Source organism: Equus asinus, chromosome 2, assembly GCF_041296235.1.
Source record: "Equus asinus isolate D_3611 breed Donkey chromosome 2, EquAss-T2T_v2, whole genome shotgun sequence".
In the NCBI taxonomy this organism is placed as follows: Eukaryota; Metazoa; Chordata; class Mammalia; order Perissodactyla; family Equidae; genus Equus; species Equus asinus.
This window is the reverse complement of record NC_091791.1, coordinates 9090355-9112288: the sequence shown is the minus strand read 5'-3', so window position 1 is coordinate 9112288 and position 21934 is coordinate 9090355. Positions and strand designations below refer to the sequence as shown.

Here is a 21934-nt window from a genome sequence, read left to right as displayed (position 1 = left end):
AGCAGCCATCCCGATAGTGCCCACCCAGAAACAAGCACCAGTTTGGCTCAGAACAGTCAATTACTAAATATTTCTGGAAACAAGCTAAACTGTAACAGATACAAGGTACAGGTGTCAACCGTTTCTCCTCCAACTACACCAGCCCTCTGACTCACCACTGACCTTGGATTCACTTCCTGGGGCTGCCGTAATGAAGTACCACAGACTGGGGGACCTAACACAACACATGTTTATTCTCTCACCGTTCTGGAGGCCGGAAGTCCACAATCAAGGTGTCGGCAGAGCCACGCTCCCTCCACAGGCTCTAGGGGACGATGCTTCTTTGCTCTCCCAGCGTCTGGTGGCCTTGTGCGTTCCTTGGCTTGTGGCCACATCGCCCCTGTCTCTGCCTCCACCTTTATAGTGCTCTTCCCTCTGTATCTGTTCCTCGGTGTTTTCAGGGCATCCCCCCGTGTGTTCACATCTGCATCCAAATTTCCTTCTCCTTATAAAGACAGTATTTGTATTAGGTTAAGGCCAGCCCTAATGACCTCATCTTAATTTGATTAAATCTGCAGAGACCCTGTTTCCAAATAAGGTCACATTCACAGATACCGGGGGTTAGGGCTTCAGCATATCTTTCCTGAGGGGACACAATCCAACCCATAACAGGCCTGAATTATGTTTCCCTTGGTGGATGCGGTTTGGTCACTAATTCATTCAGCAAGCATTTACTATGCTCCAAGCACCCCCAGGAGGTGCTAGGAACTCCTGGCCTGCACCTCACGGTCCAGCGGACAAGTGAACAGGCCACTGCCATGACGTGTAAAGCAGGGACCCTCAGGCAGCTCGTCTCCCGAGTAGGCCTCCTCTCCCAGTCTTGGAGCCTCCAGGGCACTTCACAGAGGGAGCACTGAGAGATGAGAACTGAGGCTGAAAGGCCTCAGTTCCTGCCCAGGCAGAGGGGCCTGGGGCAGAAGGAGGGCCAAGAGCTCAGAGATGAGAGAAGCTGAGGGCCTGCAGGAGACTCAGGAGATTCAACGTGGCTGAAACAGACAGGTGGCGAGAGAGGAGTCTGGAGAGATGCGCGGGGAGCAAGCCCAGAAGGCCACACGAGGCACCCACTGGTCACTGCGCAGGGAAAGGCACCCCCAGAGCACGCCTGGGCCTCTGCTAACAGGCACGATTACTGCACACCCTCTGCGAGCAAGGGGCTCTGCCCGCACCATCTCCTGGGACCCCGGGGCAGCCCTGCAGGGGGGGGTTCCCATGTGCGCGCACAGTTCAGGAAACTGAGGCTCATCTCCCCAGGTCATGTGAGGGGCAGCAGAGGCTGGATGCTGGGGCTCTGCTCCAAAGCCCAGGCCACAGTCCCATATCTGCAGACTGGCCCTCCCGGGGGACAACCCCCACGGGGAAAAGCAGGGGGACGGGCTGGTGCCAGGATGGGCTAGTGGTCAGGGTCTGTTGCTTTCCTCTTTGACACCATCTAGGAGACTCAGTGAGGGGCTCACCACCTTAGAGAGCACTGCCAGGGGTCAGGAGCACGACCTCAAACACACCCACCCCGCCCCAGTCCAGCCGTGAAAGGCCGGAAACTCATTTCATGCTGGGCCCTTGTCAACAACCCACTTTTGCCATTTTGACTCTCGTGACTTATTAAGTTAGTTTTTTAAAAAACCCTCAACCCAGTCGACCGTTTAGTTATTTTCGTCTCTCTGGAGTCAAATAACAGGTTCGATTGTTTTGTTGCTGTAGTTTCATTTGCCAACTGGCTCTACAGGTCACGAAGGGACAGCCAGCGCTGGTCAGTTCCTCTCTCACGACACTGACAAGGCTGGTCCACGCTGTAAGTGCCTCGCGGTTCCGATCGCCCAGTGTGCATAGTGACAGAGATGGATCCCCAGGCTCCACTCTGGAGAGACGACGAGCCCTAAATCTACATAGCTCCTACCCGAACCGGCTGTTGGGCTCTCTGCCTTGATTTGATTAATGACTATGGAGTTTGGCAGAGGTATTCTTGGAAGAATCTAGATTGGTTGTGTGTATACATGAAATAAAAGATGCTCTGTGGGTATTTTTAGCCGAGCATGACTGATAGCTATGTTTATTACGATAGAGCAGACAAACCCTGGCTGCTGTTAAGTCGTACGTAGGTATGCCAAAGGAGCGCTTCCTCATCCAAATGCGGGGTCTCAGGACAATCTAAAAGGAAAGCCTGTACTTCAAGTGGCGTGCGGTGAATGACGAGGCTAGAACACCTCTCCCCCACTCTTTATTCTTTTCTTAATAATCGGGTAGCATTCGCTCGGAAAAAGAGCCCTGGGCTTATTGCATATGAATGTGTTTGTGTGGGGGGGTGGGTATGTGCATACGTCTACTTGAACACAGGTGTGTATTTGCCAACCGATTCCCAAAAAGGGAATTAAAGGTGGCTCACAAAGCCACACATCATAGAATAATAATAATAAAAATAGATAAGGAAATCAGGGCATGTGAGACAGAAAATGAGGAATAAAAATAGAGGGAGGAAAGTGGAGGGGAGAGAGTGAGTGGGTGTAAGGATGGGAAAGAAAGAAAAACGGGAGGAGGAGCGAGAAGAAGAGAAGGGGAAGTCTGAACAAAGCTTCTGTTTCCATGGTGACCAGCAGCTCCAGGTCCACAGAGATAAAGGAAGATGCTGTTTCACCAGATGCAGTGGGCATCCTTCCAAGTGTCGTTCCAGCCCAGGGCAGCACCCTCCTGTGCTCTGGAAGCTGGGAGCTGCCCTCGGCCCATGAACTACGTAAGTCCTCAGTCCCGGGACACACCTGATAGACCCAGGTTGACCACCACAAATTCCCTCCCTTGGGCATTTGGCGTTCCACCTGAGGACAGGCAGTCTGTGTCGGTTGGCGGCTAGTCTTGGGGATGGAGCGTACGAGCTGGGAGGGGTTCTAAGCAGGGAACTGAGAGGCAGGGAAAATGAGGATGGTCAAATTGAAGACTGAAGCAGCGCTTGCCAAGGTCGGCCATGGACTCCATGTGGCCAAGCATGACTGTCCTCTTCTTTTTCACTCTCTCAGCAGCTCTGGACACTGTGGACTGTGGCTTGCTTGCCAAACACTCTCCCAACTTGGATTCTGGAACCTCACACTTCCTCGGCTCTCCTCCCATGCCCTGACCAGCCTGCTCTGCCTCCTCCCCCCTCTCAGAGACCCTAGATGGAGACATTCTTTAGCCCAGGTGGGCCCCGTGTTCTTCTAGCTCCCCGCCTCCTCTCTCCAGGGAAGCTCTTCCTTTCCTGTGGGTTTAAACAGCGCACATGCAGATGGGTCCCAGGCAGACCCCGCGCCCCCGGCAGCCTCCTGGACCTCTCCACTTAGATGTTGCATCAACATCCCAAACCTGAATCCCAAGTGAATTCGCGATTGGCTCCCCCAAACTCATTTCTTGCTCTGAGTAAATGACACCACCCTGTTCCCGGAAGGTGACTTAAGCCAGAAACCTGGCACTCAGCCTTCCTTTCCTCTTCCCACACCCCCAGCATAGCATCCATCAGCACGCCTTGTCAAGTCAACCTCCAGGACGAACCATGAGCCCCCTTTTCTCCTCCTCTTCTCTAAAATCACTACTCCCGTGCAGGCCACCGCTATCTCTGGCCTGAGTTTGCTCAGCAGCCTCTTAGCTTGTCCCCATTTCCTCTCTTGCTCCACTACACTGTGCTCTCCACGCAGCAGCCAGAGGGATCAGCCTCCAGGAACTAGATCATGTCACTCCCCTGCTTTAAACCCTTTCAACGACTCGCATCACACTAAGAATCAAGGGCAAACTCCTTTCTCAGGCATTTGAGCCTGGACCTGCTTGGGTCCTGTCCCCTCCAACAATTTCTCTGGTTCCTTCCCCATTGCTACCCCAACCAGCTTCTTTCAGTTTCTCAAATGTGCAGTCTTTCCTGCCTCAAGGCCTTTGCACTCACCGTCCCTCTGCCTGAATGGTCTTTGCCCTGCCCTTTGTACACCTGTTTCTTCCTCGTCCATCTCACTCTGCACTCCATTCCCCCAGGGAGACCTCTCTCAACCCTCCTATCCAAAATAAGCCCCCCCAATATCCTCCATCTTGGCCAGCTGCTTGTTTCCCTCCTGGTACTTAACACAACTGGTAATTTCTTACCAGCTTGTTGCCTTATGTAACATTAACTTTCCTCACTGGTCTATAGCTCCCTGAGGACAGGGACTGGGTCTGGTTTAGCCACACCATATCTTCAGAGTCTGTCCAGAGTGGACATTCAACAAGTATTACTTTGAAAGCTAAGCAGAGAGAAGACAATAGGAGACAGAGAAGGTGTCCCACAGATGTTCCAGTTCCGGTTCTGGTTGCTCTGGAAGCCAGCATGCACTCCCAGCCCTGGAGTTCTGCTGGAGACCTCTGGAGTCTTCCAGCAAAGCCCCTCCTGGGCTTGAGCAGGTTTCTGTTCCTCTCTAGCACCTGGACCAGAGCGTCTCTCCATGCCCTCTGGGGAACCAGTGCCAGCTCTGGAAGCCTGGGAATTCCTGGACACTTGGTACAGGTTTGCTCTGTCCTCAAGCTCGGAGTCTGATGCTACTTTATGCTTTTGGAGGAAGTAAATGTTTGTAATCCAAGTTAGCACAGGACGGGAGACCACCATGGCCACCGCTCATGTCCAGCCATGGGAGCACTATGTTGGCCACAGTTGAGCTTGAATTGCACCCCGGTGGGTAGGGGCAAAATACCACTATTTATGTGACAGAGGTGGTTGGGTGAAGGGAGAGTAGGAGATGGGACTCGCGGGGTGAGGGCAGGGTCCTGAGGTAGAGAAACTGCTCTGCACTGATGAAGTATAAACTGGGCTTCTGTGTCCAGGGTGTTCTGGGCCTCCACGTCCAGGTCTGTAAAATTGAGACAGCCAAGGCGTCAAGTCACCGCCCAGCACACACACACCAGCTAGGTGTGACAGGGCCTGCTGTTTCCCACGGTCCCACGGGAGTTTCTATTCACTGCAGTCGGCAATTTTTCACAGACTGCCTTAAGCTCTCTCCGACTGTTAAACTTTCCCTGCATGTGCGTCTGATCGTATTAACTCAGAAGCTCCTCAAGGGCGAGACCTTCTCTCCCTCAGCTCAGAGCCCGGCATAGAGCAGGCGTCAAATTAACATTCGTTAGTTTGATCTGGCTACGTTCTCTCAAGGGTCCCATCCAGCTCTCTAGCTGAAGCTGTCTCTGCCTGTCCTTTGGCGGTGGGGTGGGCAGGGAGGGGAGGAGGAAGGAGGACAGATGGAAACACAGAGAGCAGGACGGAAGCACACGGAGACGGAGACGGAGACAGAGGGTGGGAGGGGAGGCTAAGCCTGGCTCTCTTGAAGTTGAGTGAGGTGGGGTGGAGGCACGGACTTCCGGAAAGAGCTGGAGGCAGCGAGGGAGAGAGTGGGAGATGAAAACAGACCTATACAATCACCAGCTGCCAAAATAAGTCAGAACGTTCACAAGCCTCCTGGAACATCTCCCTGGAGATGCCCATAGGAAAGATCCTTCAATCCATTTCTAATTAAGGACCCACTTTGAAGTGCTCAGCCACAGGAAGGAAAGTTACAGTGACTAATATTTTTAATGTCATTAAAATAATTAAATTACACAGCCTGGATTTTCTTCAACACTTTCCTTCAAAAGGAGACACTGCAAAGACGTCAGGTTGTTGAGAGGGCCCACGGACAGAACCTTCATTTTAACTGCCACTCTTGGTGGAGGGCTGTAATGGGCCTCACAAGACGGCTGAAATTTTCTTGCTATTTTGTACGCATAATAACAGACATAATGCCTCCGATTTTAATGGCCCCTTCCTACCTAACAACCAAATGTGCTCTCACTGACATTCTCTTTTTGTACCTTGAAGAGGGGAGAAGAATTGCTAGCCCCATTTTACAGAAGTAGCAATTTGATTACAGCACAGTAAGTACTAATACCCACAAAATGCTCCCGTACCCCAGGCACTCAGCTTTTCAAACATTATCATTTACACCCTGCAACAGACTTTCGAGATCTGAGCCAGGATTCAAACTTGAGCAGTCTGACTAAGAACACATAGGCTTTAACACTATGCTATATCATTTGTTCAAGAGACCTTTATTGAGTACCTACTGTGTGCCAGGCACCATGCCAGGTGCTGGGGATACAACAGCAAATGAGAGAGACAGACCCCAGTACTGGAAGGGACGACATTACAGTGGGAACACGTACCAAACAACTGATGAACAGGACAACATTATACAGAGATATGAGCCAGGAAGAAATTAAAACAGGGTGACATGAGCAAGAATATACAGCAGGTGGCGGTGGAGTCAGGGGTCTCCTTTTAAACTGAGAATTGAATGACAAGTAGCACTCATTTGCAGGAAAATATGGAGTAGAGCATTCTAGACAGAGGGAAGCACAAGGGTCTAAAAATGTTCACGTTATTTGGCTCAGTAATTCTACTCCTGAATATCTGTTATAAGATAATAATTCTTAATACAGAACAAGATATCCACTGCAACTTACTTATAATTATGAAAACAAATAGAAATGATCTAAAATCAAACAGGAGAAAATTTCAAGGAATCATGACACACGTGCATGAGGAAATATTATGCAGTCATGAAAAATAGTGTTATGGACTTTGATTCTGGCTGGGAGGTAAACCCCACTCTATCTCTCCCACTGATTACAACTAATAACCTGGATAGAATATATGAAATAACTATCAGAGTATTCAAAAAAAATAAATAAGAACAAGCAGCATGGACAGAGAAATCAAAACGAAGAAATACAGATATGGCAGTGAGTGTCCTGGGGTCCCTCCCCCCATATTTTCTGGCTTAGACACTAAGGCAGCCAAATGCTGGAATTGTGCAGCAGAAGTGGACAGAAAAAATTCCAAAGGAAATCCTCTCTCTGGCCCAAGAACCAGTAAGGCAGCCCCTGTAGTACAGAGTGTAGGGGAAATCCTCATTTTGTTTTATTTTTCTCCTTTTTTTCTCCCAGCCCTGCCCTGAGCAAGCCCCTGCCGTGAAGCTGTAATCTTTTAGCATCAGTGGGCATGGCAGCCATGTGAGCACTTAAAATTCTGAGAAAATTATTTCCTCTGACTAGAGGAACTTGGAAAGGGGGTCCCTCTGTTCTTAAGAGTGAGGTGGGAAGGGTGACTGTTATTTTTTCTTCCTCATTTTTTTCCTACTTGCTTTGTCTCCCAGGTGGACCCAGTTTCAAGCAGTGTGTGAGAACACAAGGAAGTTAAAAATCACAGCTTTCTAGCCAGAGTGCCAGGAAAGGGACCCAGGGAGCTGGAGTGTGGAGGGAGCTAGAGGAAGAGACACCCTAAATCTGAGTATGAAGTCCCAGGCTCATCGCTGAGCTGTGTGTCTGTGGAACTGACACAAAGCAGCCTAGACATGGCTCTGGGAACTTAACCGTAGTATGACCACTGTCCAGGGGCCTGACTGGACCCTGGGTGGTGCATACACAAGATACATCGGAATAGCACTGCAAAGACTTGAAAACTAAACAGACATTAACATTGCAGCCTAGAGCAGATGGGTAGGGAGTTGTAGTCTCATGCTAACTGGGTTGGCTGCCTGCTGAAACCAAAAAACCAACATTTACCAGAGGCTTTTAACAGCCACGAGACCCGGAGTCTTGTGACACAGTACTCAAAATATCCAGGATACAATCCAAAATTACTCAACAGAAAAAAAAAAAGGGAAATCCCCACAATTCTCAAGGAAAAGACAATCAACACGCCAACCACAGGACGACCCAGATGGTGGATTATCACACAAAGACCTTAAAGCAGGGATGACAACCATGCTCCACTAAGTAAGGACGAACACTCTTGAAACAAATAAAAAGTTAAAAGTTCTTAGCAAAGAAATAGAACCAATAAGAAAGCACCAAGTGGAAATTTTAAAATTGAAAAATACAATAGCCAATTTTTAAAAAAAAAATCATTAGAGGGGCACAATAACAGAATGGAGAGGACAAGGGAAAGAATCAGTTAATTTGAAGACAGATGAATAGAAATTATCCAACAAGAGAGAGAAAAAAGATTGGAAAAAAAATAGTCTCAGAGACCTTTGGGACAATATTAAAAGGTCCAGTATCCATTCTATTGGAGACCCAGAAAGAGTGTGATGCAAAAAATAAATAAATAAATAATGTTTTAAAATTCCAAAATTTGGTAAAAGACATAAACTTATGGATTCAGGAAACTCAGCAAAATTCAAGCAAAATAAACTCAAAGAAAATCATGCTAAGACACATCATAATCAAACTGCTGAAAACTAAAGATAAAGAAAAAGTTCTGAAAGCAGTTAGAGAAAAATGACATTATAAGTACAGGAAATGACAATTAGAGTGACCGCAGATTTCTCATCAGGAACCACGGAGACCAGAAGACAGTTGGAAATCACTTTTAAAGTTCTCAAAGGCAAGAATTGTCAAGCTGGAATCCTATATGTGGCAAAAATATTGTTCAAAAGTGAAGGTAAAATAAAGACATAAAACCAAGAGAATTTGTCACTAGTAGTATATAAATTAAAAATAAGAACAATACAAAATTATTTTACAAAGGGTTTATAACTTTGAAAAATTCCTGTAATCTAATGTTTAAAAAAATCGTGATACAGAATTGAATAAACAGTATGATCACAGTTATGTCCAAAAATAACTATTAATAGAGAAAAGGAGCTAGACGCAAATAAAACAAAGGGTTATTAGTGACTTCTTTTGGTTAAACAACTATTGGTAATTTTCCTCTTCGTTTTATTTTTCTATATTTTCCAAAATTTCATTGAACAATCAACTATTTTTATAACGTTAAAAAAATTACTTCTACAAGCACTAGTTAGTTTGGACAAGAGTGAAGTAGACATTTCAGTTTTAGTACAAGAAAAATAACATGTTTATTAGTGCAGATTTCTTTGCAGAGAGAAGAGATGAGAGAGTGCCCACCAGATGAAGAATGTGGCAAACAATTTCAGCTTTCACTCATTTCCATGAGGTTTCAATTAGCCAAGATAACCAGGATTTTTAAAAAAAACACCTAAAGTTCAAAACCGTTAAACATTATAGCTTTGGTCTGCCTGACAATTCTTAATTCTGTTTACACGGAAAAAAGGTCTTTATGGAAAAGAACCTCCTTGATGCTAATGGTAACCGCTGCTCCACTGTTGATAAGATCATCAACTGAAAGGAGAAAAATAAAAAAAAAAGCAAAAACAAAAACTAGCTAGCCTCAAACAGCCAAAGCAGACTTAAAACCTTAAAGGATGCTCTGTGCAGGGGACAAGAACAACTGGCAGCCCACCAATGCCAAGACACAATTGGATGAAGACAACTTACAGAGGAGCCTGAGTTCAGGCTCCAGACAGAGGACGTGCCAAGAGGCTCTGAGGCAAACATCCTGCGTGCCGAGGCATTCGGGGCCCTCAGGGTGGTAATGGAGGTGGCCACGTGTGCCACTGCTGGCCTGAGTGCAGGAGGAAGAGACAGCGTTTAGGAAGGTAAAAAGAACCCCAGGAGATGCGCCAGTTCAGAACCGAGGTTTGCAACTCCCTGGCAGCTTCCAATTTTGAGGAGAAAAGCAAATTCCTGGCTTCCTCCTCTTCCTGGAGCTGAGAGAGGGGAGAAGCGAGGTCTGAAAGCTGCAGGGTGTGACGGTTGATGGAAGCCTTCCACCTCGCTCAGCTCTTCTCCCCCGAGAGAAAGCGGCGTGTCGGCCCCCACCCCATCCTCCCCTGCACAGCCCTTTGAGTCTCTTCCCTTTAAATGAGAACGTCTCTTGCTGTAGTCCAGAGTTTCCAACCTGGGCACTGTTGACATTTGGGGGCAGATGTTTCTCTGCTGTGGGGGCGTCCAGTGCCGTGTAGGATGTTAGCAGCAGCCCTGGCTCTAACGACTAGATGCCAGTAGCACCAACCCCGCCTCCCCACAGTTGTGACAACCAAAAACGTCTTCAGACATTGCCAAATGTCCCCCAGGGGGTAAAATCACCCCTGGTTGAGAACCAGCATTGACCCATTCTGGAAACTTCCTGGCAGTGATTTCTGAAGAAGCAGGAGGTGGATCCAGATGTCTTAACCATGGCTGTAGTCGCGGAGACCAGCAGAGCCCAAGGCAATAAGGGCAAAAAAGGAAAGTTTTGAGCTTTTTTTTTTTAATGTCAAAGGATAAAATTTTGCCTGGATATAATGCAGTTCTCTCCATGTGAATTCATGGCTCTTTCTCTGGAACACCTATGTTTTGGATGCTCAATCATTCACTCAAACAACGCTCATTACACGCTGGGTTCCCAGTGGTCCTCAGCAGACTGGCCAGCTTGCAGCGGTAGTCAGTCTTCCCGGTTTGAAAAACAAATACAGAACTTGACAGTTTATAAATTGGACTTTGCCTCGCTGAGTTTTAGAACATTTCTGAGAGCTGAAATTAGTCTTCCCAAAGAAAAGGAGGCTCAGAGAGGTGAGAGAGCTTTCCCGGGTGGGTGGGAAGCTCTTCTGTGTGGAATAGCCCCAGCTCTAGGATGCAAAAGGAACAGAAGAGTTCCATTTTGCAACCCCAGTGCAACAACGGATTCCAGCTAGAATCAACACCTTGTTGGGGAACAAGAGATTCACACGATGCCAACGTGTCACCCCACACATGGCTAGTGGCAGAGGGAAAAGCAGCCTTAACACAGAGCCATCTGGCTGCTGCCACCTCAACCAAGTGATCAGATGACAGCAGTGACACAGCCTGATGCTGTGGGCTTCCCAAGGGCTGCAAAGGCCCCACCCTCACCCAGGAAGTCACATTTCACCAAAGAAATCAAATGAGGCCTCTAGACCTAATTCCCAGTGAGAGGAGATCCAGGGGACAGAGGAACATATCACAGCCACAAGGACACAATAGGGTGAATCCAGAACGTGGGGCGCTCTACAAGACAACTGGCCCGCACGCTTCCAAAAGAGAATGTCATAGAAAAGAAAAAGTGGAGGGACCACTCTAGATTCAAAAGAGTTAGAGACATAACAACCAAATGCCATATCTGTGCCTGAATTGGATCCCGATTTTTAAGAAATAGCTGTAAAACACGTTCTGATGACAGTTGGGGAGATACGAGCATAGACCGGATATTATATAGTTAAAATAATTGTTATTCTTCAAAATGTAACAAGAGTATTGTGGTGAAATGAGAAACTATCTTTGCTCTCAGGAGATTTGTAGCAATGGGTTAGGATTTAGGTGTGAAATATCCCAATGGTCAGAATTTATTTTCAAATGATACATGTGTATGTATGTATGCAGGTATATACAACATACATACAGTAGGTAGATATGTACAGATATAGACACAGACACAGTCATACAGAGAGAAGGCAATCAAATACGGCAAAATGCTAAATCAAATCTACATGAAGGGTACAAGTTTTCAACTGTTCTCTAAGTGTGACACATTTTATTAAAGGTTAGGGGTTCCAGTTCCCATAGCAATTCATTAACGTATCCATTCCACATATGCCAATGAGCACCTGCTGTATACAGCCCAGCACTGTGCTTGAGCTGGTAACCTCAAGCTCAGCTGGGCAGGGTTCCTGGCCTGCAGAAGCCTACCACCCACAGAGGGGTGGGAGGAAGATGTGGCCCCTGGAACCAATTGAAGCCCCAAATCTGGTGTTTTTTTCCACTGCCTCACACATAAGGATTAGCAGGGGGAGACTTGGAAGTCCTATCCGCTGGCTCTTTTTGTCAATTCAGAGTTATCTCTAACACACAAAAACAGCATCAATTAAAAAAATCCGAGAAGTCAGGCTTGAATGCTTGCCTAGTTCTTCGGCAAGTTTCCAGAGCTCATTTAGAAGTGGAGATTATTAGAAAGAATCTCACACATCTATTAATTTTGTTTTCCAGTGAATCGAAGATTATCTTTGCAGCCTCTGCTAAATCTGCAAAACACATCGGCATTTTGATTGCTAATTAGTGTACAGAGAGAGATGGTGTCTTCAACAACGATTTCACATAATACAGTGAATTTAATTGAAATGCATACATTTCAGAAACACTCTAATTTGTAAACATTCTTTGGAAATCTTCTGTCTATGCCAAAATATTTGTAAGTAGTGCACATCCAGAGAAACTGGCATCTCCCAAGCCTCTCTCGTGTGTGTTTCAAGGTAGAACTTGTGGGTCCTGCAACCCTATGCGCTTCTCCATCGACCGCACTTGCCTCACCATGTGTTCATCTTCTGTTTACCTGTTAGCTCCCCTTCTAGACTGTGAGCCATTCATCCTTCATTCATTCATTCATCAAATACTTGTTGACAACCTGCTAAGTGTCAAGGCTCTCTTCTAGAAACTATGGATATAGTGGTAAACAAAATTTGTGGAGCTTAAAGATAGAAACATAACAAATCATAATAACACAGTCAAAATTAGGCTCCAAGATCTATGCATTAGGCAAAAATGCCCTGTTTTCATTGATTCCCAAAGAAATCCCAGTAATATGTGTATGCACATAATGCTTTAAAAGCATAGCAGGATTTCAGGGCTGGAAGGGCCCAGAGATCATACATTCCAAGCTCACCCCCTTTTCTAGAAGCTCCCCAGGACATGCCTTTCTTATGGTGGATCACAAGAGGGCCAGAGGGCAAGGCCAGCAGTGCCTGTGCCATGGTCTTAATGTCCCACTGTCCAAAACAAGTCACCAGCCAACCCCCAAACCAAGGGGCAGTGAAGAGCTGGGAACACTGACCTGCTCTTCCAGTGACCCGTCTTGCAGCAAGGGTGCTGTTCCCTCTGCCTTCCACTCTTCTTCCTCTGCTCGCTCCTATTGTCTCTAACACTCAATCCAGACACCACCTTCTCTGAGGAGCCCTCCCTGGGTCAGATGCCCCCTGCTGGCCCCATGCCCTCGGCTTACCTCTTCTGTGGCAGCAACCAGGGTTTATTGAAATCATCTGTTCACATGTCTCTCTCCCTTAAGCTGGACTCCCGTGACAGACACTGCTGGTTACCTCCCAAACACCCATTCTCCCCTTCTTCAGAATGCAGAGAGCATCCACTTTGTCCAGGGCAGTGGACAAAAGGGTAGCACGGCCTGGATTCTCTTGCAATTAGGCTGGCCCTGCAACACGGTCTGGCTTTCCGAAAAGCTTTCTTGAAGGGGACGGACCCAGCCACCTAGCTCCATTTTGGTTTTGCCCTTTACTCTTTGTCTTTTGTGTGTGTGTGTGCCTGGAACATGAATGTGATGTCTGCAGATACAGCAGCCATATTGCAAGCATGAGGACTAAAGTGGCATGGACTCAAACCGTGAGGCAGAGCAGGAAGACAGGAAGAGGATGGAGCCCCCAGTGGCTTCTGAGCTGCTGCATCAACCCCGTACTGCCTGACTCCAGATTTAATGTTATGTGAGGAAAATCCCTTTACTTCCTTAAGTCATTGCTGTTCAGGTTTCCTGAGTACCAGGCAAATGCACTCTAATTGATAGAGCCTCTCAGGGAGGGGACAGACTCACTCCTTAAATTCTTAGACCCAGTGCAGGGCCAAGCACACGACAGGAACCCAGCAAACGCTCCTCTGTTGGGGGCCGGTGGGCCTCACCCAGCTCTGCCAACTCTCTCACCTCCTCCTCACCACTGCTCCCTCTGGATTTCCAGGCTCCAGCCACACTCCACAGACAGCTCCTTACCTACCCCGTGCTCTAGCTCACCACTGGGCCTTTGCAAAGGCTGCCCCCTTTACAGGAAGGACTGACTGTCCTCTTCCTTCATCTCCCTTGAGACCTCCATGAGGCTCCTTCTCTGGCAGCCTCATGTGCTCCACACTTCAAGGACACTAGACTAGCAAAAAGTGCCTCAGTGTCCACATCCAGAAATGGGCTTGATAACAGTACCTGCTGTGAGAATTGAATTAGCTAATTCTAACAAACCATCAGAAGAGCAAAAACCTACACAGCACTTGGCACATGCCGGGCACCATTCTAAACCCTTTACACACCATTAAGTCATTTACTCTTCCCCATGATCCTGTAAGTACGAATGTCATCCTCACTTTTTAGATGAGGAAATCGGGACACAGAGAGGTGAAGCACCTTGCCCAAGATAACACAGCATTTGGGTCTTCCTGGAAATCAGGAAATCAAGATAAGCCATCCCCACTGACTTCTTTCCAGATTCCTGGCCCACAGAACCTGTGACCATAAAAAAGTAGTTTCATGCCACTAAGTCTGGGGTGGTTTCTTACATGTAAGCAGTAACTGGGATGTGGGGCTGCCCCAGTGGGTGCCTGGGAAGCCACATGTGGTCCTGAGTGCAGCAGGGGGTCTTCGCACAGGCAGCCTGTAGCGGGTCCCTGGACTGGAGGCTGGGCTGGGGAATCCTCCAGAAGCCAGCAGGCTTGAAGCCAGAAGACATCTTGAGGTCCTTGTAAAGAGATCTGAGAAAGCGGGCTGCCACACGTGATAGGGTGGGGCAGGCAGTGCCAGGAGGGGTGATGGCTTATGGGTGGCCCCAGTGAGGGGTCTGAGCAGCCAATGGGCTGGGGCCCTGGCAGATAAGAGTGAATGGAGCTGACTCAGCCTCTGGGACCTGGGGGCTTCCTGGTCGCCCCATGGATGGCTTTATGGGTTAGAGTCCCCGGTGTCCCTGACAAAAGGGAAATTGCAGAACAGCAACTGCATGTGAGCAGAGACCAGGTAAACCGAAGACCTAGCAGACAACAGGTCTGGGAGGAGGAAAGCTGGGAGGCCACCCTGGAAGAGGCCTCATATGCCCCTGGACCAGCTGCTTCACTTCCCTTTGGAGCCTGGGTTGAAGTGAGTGCTCTGGCCAAAGTCCTGGCTGTTGCTTACCCCTCCCCACCTCTACTCCTGCTGGGAAACGTTCCTCAGCCTTCCACAAGAGTATCTGGAAATGGCCACCTCCAAGTGACCTGCCACCTAAGAGCTCCTGCTTTGGTGACAGTCCAGAGAGGCAAGGGGCCCTGCCAGGGCGAGTGTGCACCACGCACTGCACACCCCGCCCCCTGCCGCCTCTCACCCACACCCCGTACCCCATCTGTAATCGCTAGTAAGGGCAAGATGTGGGGACACACATGCCCGACCACCGGGTCCTGCACCCCTGCAGCGGGGCCTCCTCGGTTTGCCTTGACTCGACGAACAGCCCCCTTTCACCCCATTCTCCCCCACCCCCAGCCCGCTCGGGCCCACGCGCTGCCCCTCCCGCCGAAGCCGTCTTTCCTGGGATGCCCAGCTCCTCCGAGGAGCCCCGGGTCCCTGGGCCCCTCTCTCCAGCACGGCTCCCACCCCGGCGCCCTCTCACCCCAGATAAACGAAACGCACCGAAAAGGCAGGCTTCAACTAAACACTGGGTGGCTTTAACTTTCTCGAGAAAACCCCGTCCCCGCGCCCCCCGGGGTCCTCTTAAGGCCGCGAGGACTCCTCCCCGCAGTCCCTCGCTGCATCCAGACCTGCCCCCCCCGGCTGCGGACCGACCGAGGCCTCGTCTGCTCGCGGCGCCTCCTGAACTGGAGGCCCTTCTCCAGTTTGACTCTGTCAGCAGTCAAAACAGCCGGGCGCCCCTGCTGCCAGCAGCCCGGGGCTCCACGGGCAGCTTATCTTGGGCCTGAAACGCTCCGAAGGAACGCGGGCCTCCCCCCGCCCGCCGGCCCGGAGCGCGCTTCCTGCGGGCACCTCCGCGGGACGCCTGGAGCTCGCCGCCCGGCGCTCCTTCAGGAAGCCCTGGCCTTCCAGGCCATCAGAACCTCCGCGTGCACACACCCAGGAGATGCCAAGCCCAGAAACAGGGTGACGGCCACTCGGGCCTCCGGTTGGGAGCTGGGATTTGAAAATTCAAAACACGCCTGAGAGCTGCCATGTGCTTTTAATTTCCCTGTTTTGGTCAAAGCAGGGAAAAAAGACATCCGAAGAGTGGATCCAACGAGTCACTGAAAGAACGCTCCCCAAACATTTCACAATGGCATTTCCGGACATGCATTTTAATTGGTTGGTTTGACGTTCGATTATCACCATCCTTTCACAGTGACAGAAAATAAGTGGCCCAGGAAGTCACCAGCAATTGGTAATGAGCTCATAAATCTTTCATCCCCACAGCCGCAGATCGGTGCCCAGGGAGGGAAACTTACCCACACTGCATGTGCCGTAATGTCCTGGTTTATGGCCCAGGCTTGAGTGTCCAGCCATATCTGTGGGGACAATTTGACCACAGGTAACCCCAACAGAGAGTATGGACCAATAGCCACCTGAGTTGTGAAGGGCTGAATGTTTGTGTCTCCCAAATTCGTATGTCGAAACCCTACCCCCCAATGTGATGGTATGAGGAGGTGGGGCCTTAGGAGGTCATTGGGATTAGTGAGGTCATGAGGGGGGAGCCCCCAGGAATGGCATTAGTGCCTTCTGGCTTCCCTTATCTGCCGTCCGCCTTCATTGGGATGACACAAGAAGGTGACTGTGTACAGGGCGGAACAGGGCCCTCACCAGAGCTCAGCCACGCGGGCACCTTGACCTCAGGCTACCAGCCTCCGAGTCTGTGAGAAATACATTTCTGTTGTTTATAGACCACCCGGTTTGTGGCACTTCCTTATAGAGTCCGAACGGACTAAGACACCAGTCAGGGAGGATCCCCGAAACTTAGGGAAGGGACTGACTGCTACCACTGACTGGCAAAGAGACTGCCAGTGGGAAGGGACCGGGGTTGGGGGGGGTGGGGGAGGACTTCAGGTGTCTATTTGTAGTTAAGAAAGGAGGAAGGGAGGGGAGGAGAAGTCTTTGGGAACTGACTCCTCGAGCGACCCAGAACTTAGGGAGCTTCCATTCCTGGATGTCTCTGTGTAGGTCTGTGTGCTCACGGTCACGTATGTACTCAGGGACTGTGTTGTAAGGAGTTAACATCACCCAAAGAAAGGTCTGGCCTTTGTCCTTGACCCCTAGGAGGTGACCTCTAAGCCCTTGGAATGTCTTGCCTGATAATTGTCTTTGTTTACTGGGGGCCTTGGACCACACTGGATAGTCTAATCATGTGATTTCTGGGGGGACGCTGACTTTGGGCCATGCCTTATCAGCTAGACCTCCAGAGGGGCTGCAGACAGAGGCCAGCCATGAGCAATCAACCAAGTCAACGTGACCAAGCTCCAATAAAAACTCTGGACCCCAAGCTTCGGGTGAGCTGCCCTGGTCGGCAAAATTTTACATGTGTTATCCACGTCGCTACAGAAGTCCCTGACTCCCCTGGGAGAGGACACCTGGGAGATCTGTGCCCCCTGTGCTCTGCCCCACATGCCTCCCCCCTTGGCTGGGTTTAATCTCTCTCCTTTCCCTGGAATACACCGTGACCACGAGTACAACAGCTTTCAGCATGTGCTGTGGTCCTTCTGGGAATTGTCAAACCCGAGGGTCTCCTATATTGTGAGAGGCTTTTGGCTCCTTTCCTGCCCCTCCACATAGGGGAGGGCAGCCCCAAACTCATAAAAAAGCAACATTTGCAAAACTGATAAATTAGACTTCATCAAAAAGGGACAATTATGTTTGTCAAGTCCTCCCACTACATCGTTTTAAATAAATAGAAGTAGGATGACCATATAAGACTCACCAGTTAAATGGGAGAGTAAGATACTTTCTGCAAAAAGATGTCCACCGTGGTGTCGTGTGGAGTAGCAACGCCGTTCCCCAGCTGTGTGCCACGCAAGGACGTCAGGCAGCCACCGATGATGAAATTCACAGGAGTTTGACAGAACATGAGAAATACTTATGCTGTAATATTAAATTTAAAAAATCAGTGTTTAGGACTATATATAGAGCATAAGTCTGAGGTTTCTTTTAATAGGGTGACAAGTGTTAATTAAATTAGAGACTATGTGAGTCTAGGAAGGCACAGGTGAAACTGTGCAAAAGGACAGGCAGAGATGGCGGCCACCTGGAAGCCAATCGTCTTTGTCTGTGCTTGGTCCAGCCTCAGTCCTTGGTTATGCAAGTGCAAGGTCAAGAGGCCCCGCTGCAGGCACCCTCTTGTGTGTGGTGGGGGCAGTATTGCACTGCTCTTGTGCACCCCTCCAGAGTTCCCTCAGCCCTCTGCTCACTCTACCTTTGCTGCAGCAACCAGCTCTGAGCAGGGTTTATGCTAACTGGAGAGCCCTCCCTCCCAATTTGCAAATTAACACCTTATGGGACGCTCTTGACCAATGGGGTCAGGAGCTAACAGTGTTTCCCACTCTGTTCGTTGGGTAGACAGTTCTAAGCCATATTCCGTAGATTTCTTTGAGAGTCTGCAGGACTGGGCAGCTAGCTGCCTTTTGCAGTCAATAATGCATCTTTGAGTTGACTCTCCATCTTTCTCTGTGATCCCCCTAGCCCCACTCTGCTCCCTGCATCCCGTTCCCAAGAATGCCAAGAGAGAGTTGGCTTAAAGTTGCTCCTCTTTCTGGAACACATGGCTCTGGGTACACGGAGTGCGGGGAGGGTCCTGACTAAAGGTCTTGCCTCCGGGGTGAGTTACATCATAGGACACTCATGTTTCTTTAAAACATCCTCTACACTCTCCTCGAGTCTCACACCCAGCTGCACTTTTTCCTCCTCTCTTTCTCCCCATACTCCCACCCCCTGGATCTCGGCTCCACGGCCCCCTGCCCACCAGATCTCTCTCTTCCTCTAGTAGGTAGTAATCAAGTCCCTTCCCTTGGCTTCTTCAGTTCTGCTTCTAGACTCTTCGCCTCATTCACCAGGGAGAAAACCACGCTTTCAAGCACGGCAGACAAAAGCTACTCCCTAGAAGGTGGGGTGAGGAAGGCGGTAAAGATTGAATCCTTTGTTACCTCCATCTCAATGGGGTGACAAAACTGAGGCTCAGAGAGGTCAATGACAGCTAGAAGGAGGCAAAGTTGAGAACTTTGCCAGCAATGCCCCCTTTCTGGGCAGCCTCCCTGACAAAATAAAGGGGAATCCAGGTGAGCCCCAAGTTCCTCTCCTGATAACTCAGGGGTGTGTGCGGGGGTGCTAGCAGGTGGAGAAAGGAGCCTGCACTTGGATTCTGGACCTGATGCTGCCACTTGCAGCCATAGGATCTCAGGAGAGCCCTGGTTCCCTCGGAGCCCCAGGCTTCCCTTCTGCAGGGAGGGTTGGGGAGGAAGGCGTTGACCTAGCAGCTGAGGTGCCTTCCTTCCTGCTCTAACAGCCGGAAACCCTTCTGACTTCTACAGCTCTGAGACGCCTCCACCCCCAAACTTCTGTTAGCTAGCATGGTTCTCCCGCTCTCAGCCCTGTTAGAAGGGGAAACACACACTCGCACATGCACACACACCCACACACACTCAAGCACGCAGACACACACACACACACGCTAAAATCCTGGCGTTGGGAAGAGAAAATACAGTGGGATTTGAGTTCTTTGTGTACTTCCAGGAACCAAACACGCTTCCTTAAAGAACTCCCTTTTTCCACAAAATCTCCTGACAGTTCCTTGAAGCTCAAGTTCACAATGAGTTTTCTCCTCCAAGCATCCTGATGGCTCGTCTGAGGAGGGAAACAAGCTTTTTGAAAGAAAAAGCCTCCGGCAACACGTTTTATTTTTCAGGGCTCTGCTTTGAACACGCTGGTTTTAATCTTTCTAGACTTAAAGCCCAGACTTCAGAGGCAACGAGGGCAGATCTGTCTCTAAGAGGAAGGAGCCAGGGGCCAGCGCCGCCTCCGCCCGCAGCCATCCCTGTGGACCTGCTGGCAACCCCATGGCCACTCCTGCAGCTAGATAGGGAGAGGTTGGGGTGGGGGAAGCTTTGTTTTCCTTTTAAATAGAATTAAGACTTCATTGTTCCTAGCTCAAAGAGGCATAAACACAAAAATACCGCCGAGAAAATGAATCTCCAGAAAAAGGCAGTTCTTACAAGGCGTTTATATTTCTCTCTCTCTCTCCCACTCTCTCTCTCTGGTCAGTGTTTCTCACACTTTTCTATGCACACAATCACTTGGGGATCATTCTTCAATGTATATTCTGACTCAGTGGGTCTGGGGAGGGGCCTGGGAGTCCGCATTTCTAACCAGCTCCCAGGCAATACTGAACCTGCTGATGTGGGGTTGCACTGTGGGTAGCGAGGACTCAGGCAAGAAGAGGCATTTCATTATGTCACAAAGCAAGAGTCTGTCGGTGGGTGCATGCAGGGCGGTTTGTAGCTCCATCGTATCAGCAGGCTTGGTCAGTGTCTACCATTCTCCCAGCCTCGAGGTGGCTGCAAATAGCAGTTCTTCACATGAGTGATCCTGAAGAGGAGGTAGAAAGGGGCTCTTTCCCCCGGTCTGCTGCTTTTACTAGGAAGGGAACAGATTCCCCAGAAGCCTCCTGGGAGACACCCCGTAACATCTCATTGGCCAAAGCTCTGTCTCCTGGCCACCTGGGCTGCCAGGGAGCCTGGGAGCGTGAGCACCTGTAAAGGGAATGAGGTTACCATGCAGACACTTTCAGGAAGAAAGAAAGGGGAATGGCGCTGGCTGACCAGCCAGCAATGGCTCATAGCCATCTTTCAAACGCTTGAGGCCACCCCTTTATTCTCTATCTACTGGGGGCCAGTGGAAAGAGAACAAGGTCATGCTAGGTTTTCAATATGGAACAGGTGGTGGTGGTGGGAGGCAACCCTCATCTGGGACACAGGTGGGACACAGCCCAACTGACTCTAATTGGGGTAGGGGGAAATGCAGGTGGGACATAGCCCAGGTGACCCTCATGTGAGGACACAGGTGGGGCACAGCCCAGGTGACCCGGTAGCCCAGCCAGAGCACCAGCCCTGCCAGCCCCTCTCATCAGACAGCCTGGAGCCAATGCAGACGAGACACCCGGCCTCCCTTTCTCCCTCTTCTCTAGGAGCAAACACATCATGTTTCCTGGTATCCTGGATACCACATCAGGGACATAAAGCCAAGAAGTGTCTTTGCTGAGCCAACTGCGAACAGTGCCAATTAAACTCGTCCCACAGACCTGCAGAGCTCTAAGTGTTGGGAACCAAGGTATCATTTTTTCCAGAGCAATATGCTGCCCCTCAGAAACAAGGGTTACCATGGTGATGTTCTCTACCTGGGCCTGCCTAGGGTAAGGCTGGAAACAGGACCCACGTATTCAAGCCAGGCCAGTAAAGCAGCATAGAGTGGGCCCAGTGGGCAGAGGGCAGGCAGGTTCAGAAAGTCCCTCTGCTCAGTGCCCTGGTGGGTTTGGACCTTCTGCATCACATGGTGGCTCTTCCTGAGGTGATGTGGGAGGAGCCCAGCTGTGGAGTCAGACCGGAATTCCAATCCCACCTCGGCCGCTGACCTGTGTGTGGCCTCTGGCAAATTACTGAACTGTCTCAGCCTCTATTGCTATGTCTTCGAAATTCGGGGAGAGCAAGGCATAGTCCCTAATTCACAGGACTGTGGAGATGAAAACGAGACCATGCATGTTAAGTGCTGGGCCCGGTGCCCGGTATAGAAGCCAGCAGAGGACAGGCGTCTGGGTGGTATAGAGACCATGTCTGCAAAGAGGCGGCGGGACGTGACTTTCATCAGCCCCGGACAGGCAGACTCACGCAAACTGGCAGAAAATGAGATGAAGGTAAACGTCGAAACCCAGCGCCTCAAGGTGCCGTGAAAACTCCTGTCCCGGGGACCGGAAATGCGCACAGTGCGCATGATCAGGGCTACGCAGGGAGCCGGGCTCAGGACCGGAGCCACGTGACCTGCTCTCTGAGAACCGCTGTGAGAGACCAGGGCCCTGAAGGACCGGCCGGCACGCCTTTCCTTCCGCAGGCAGAGCTGGCGGGGCACATCCAGGGGGCTTGGGTGGAATCAGAACAAGGAGGAGTGGAAGGACCGAGTGCTAAGTGGCGCCATTCCACTATCAAACTGCCTTGTCTCCAGAACCGGAATCTTCCCAATGTCCTGACCCCTAAGCTCCCTGCAGCCGTCATCATCGGGATC

General features: G+C 49.9%; 1 long non-coding RNA gene across 1 annotated transcript; it reads right to left on the bottom strand.

Annotated features, from left to right (window-relative positions):
* Positions 1–207: 207 nt before the first annotated feature.
* Positions 208–20189, bottom strand: LOC106847752 (uncharacterized). The gene is made up of 4 exons (XR_001402231.3): positions 20052–20189; positions 17592–17752; positions 16129–16188; positions 208–484 (listed from the first exon to the last, which is right to left on the bottom strand). It is a non-coding gene; the product is annotated as an uncharacterized lncRNA (long non-coding RNA).
* Between the last annotated feature and the right edge of the window lie 1745 nt (positions 20190–21934).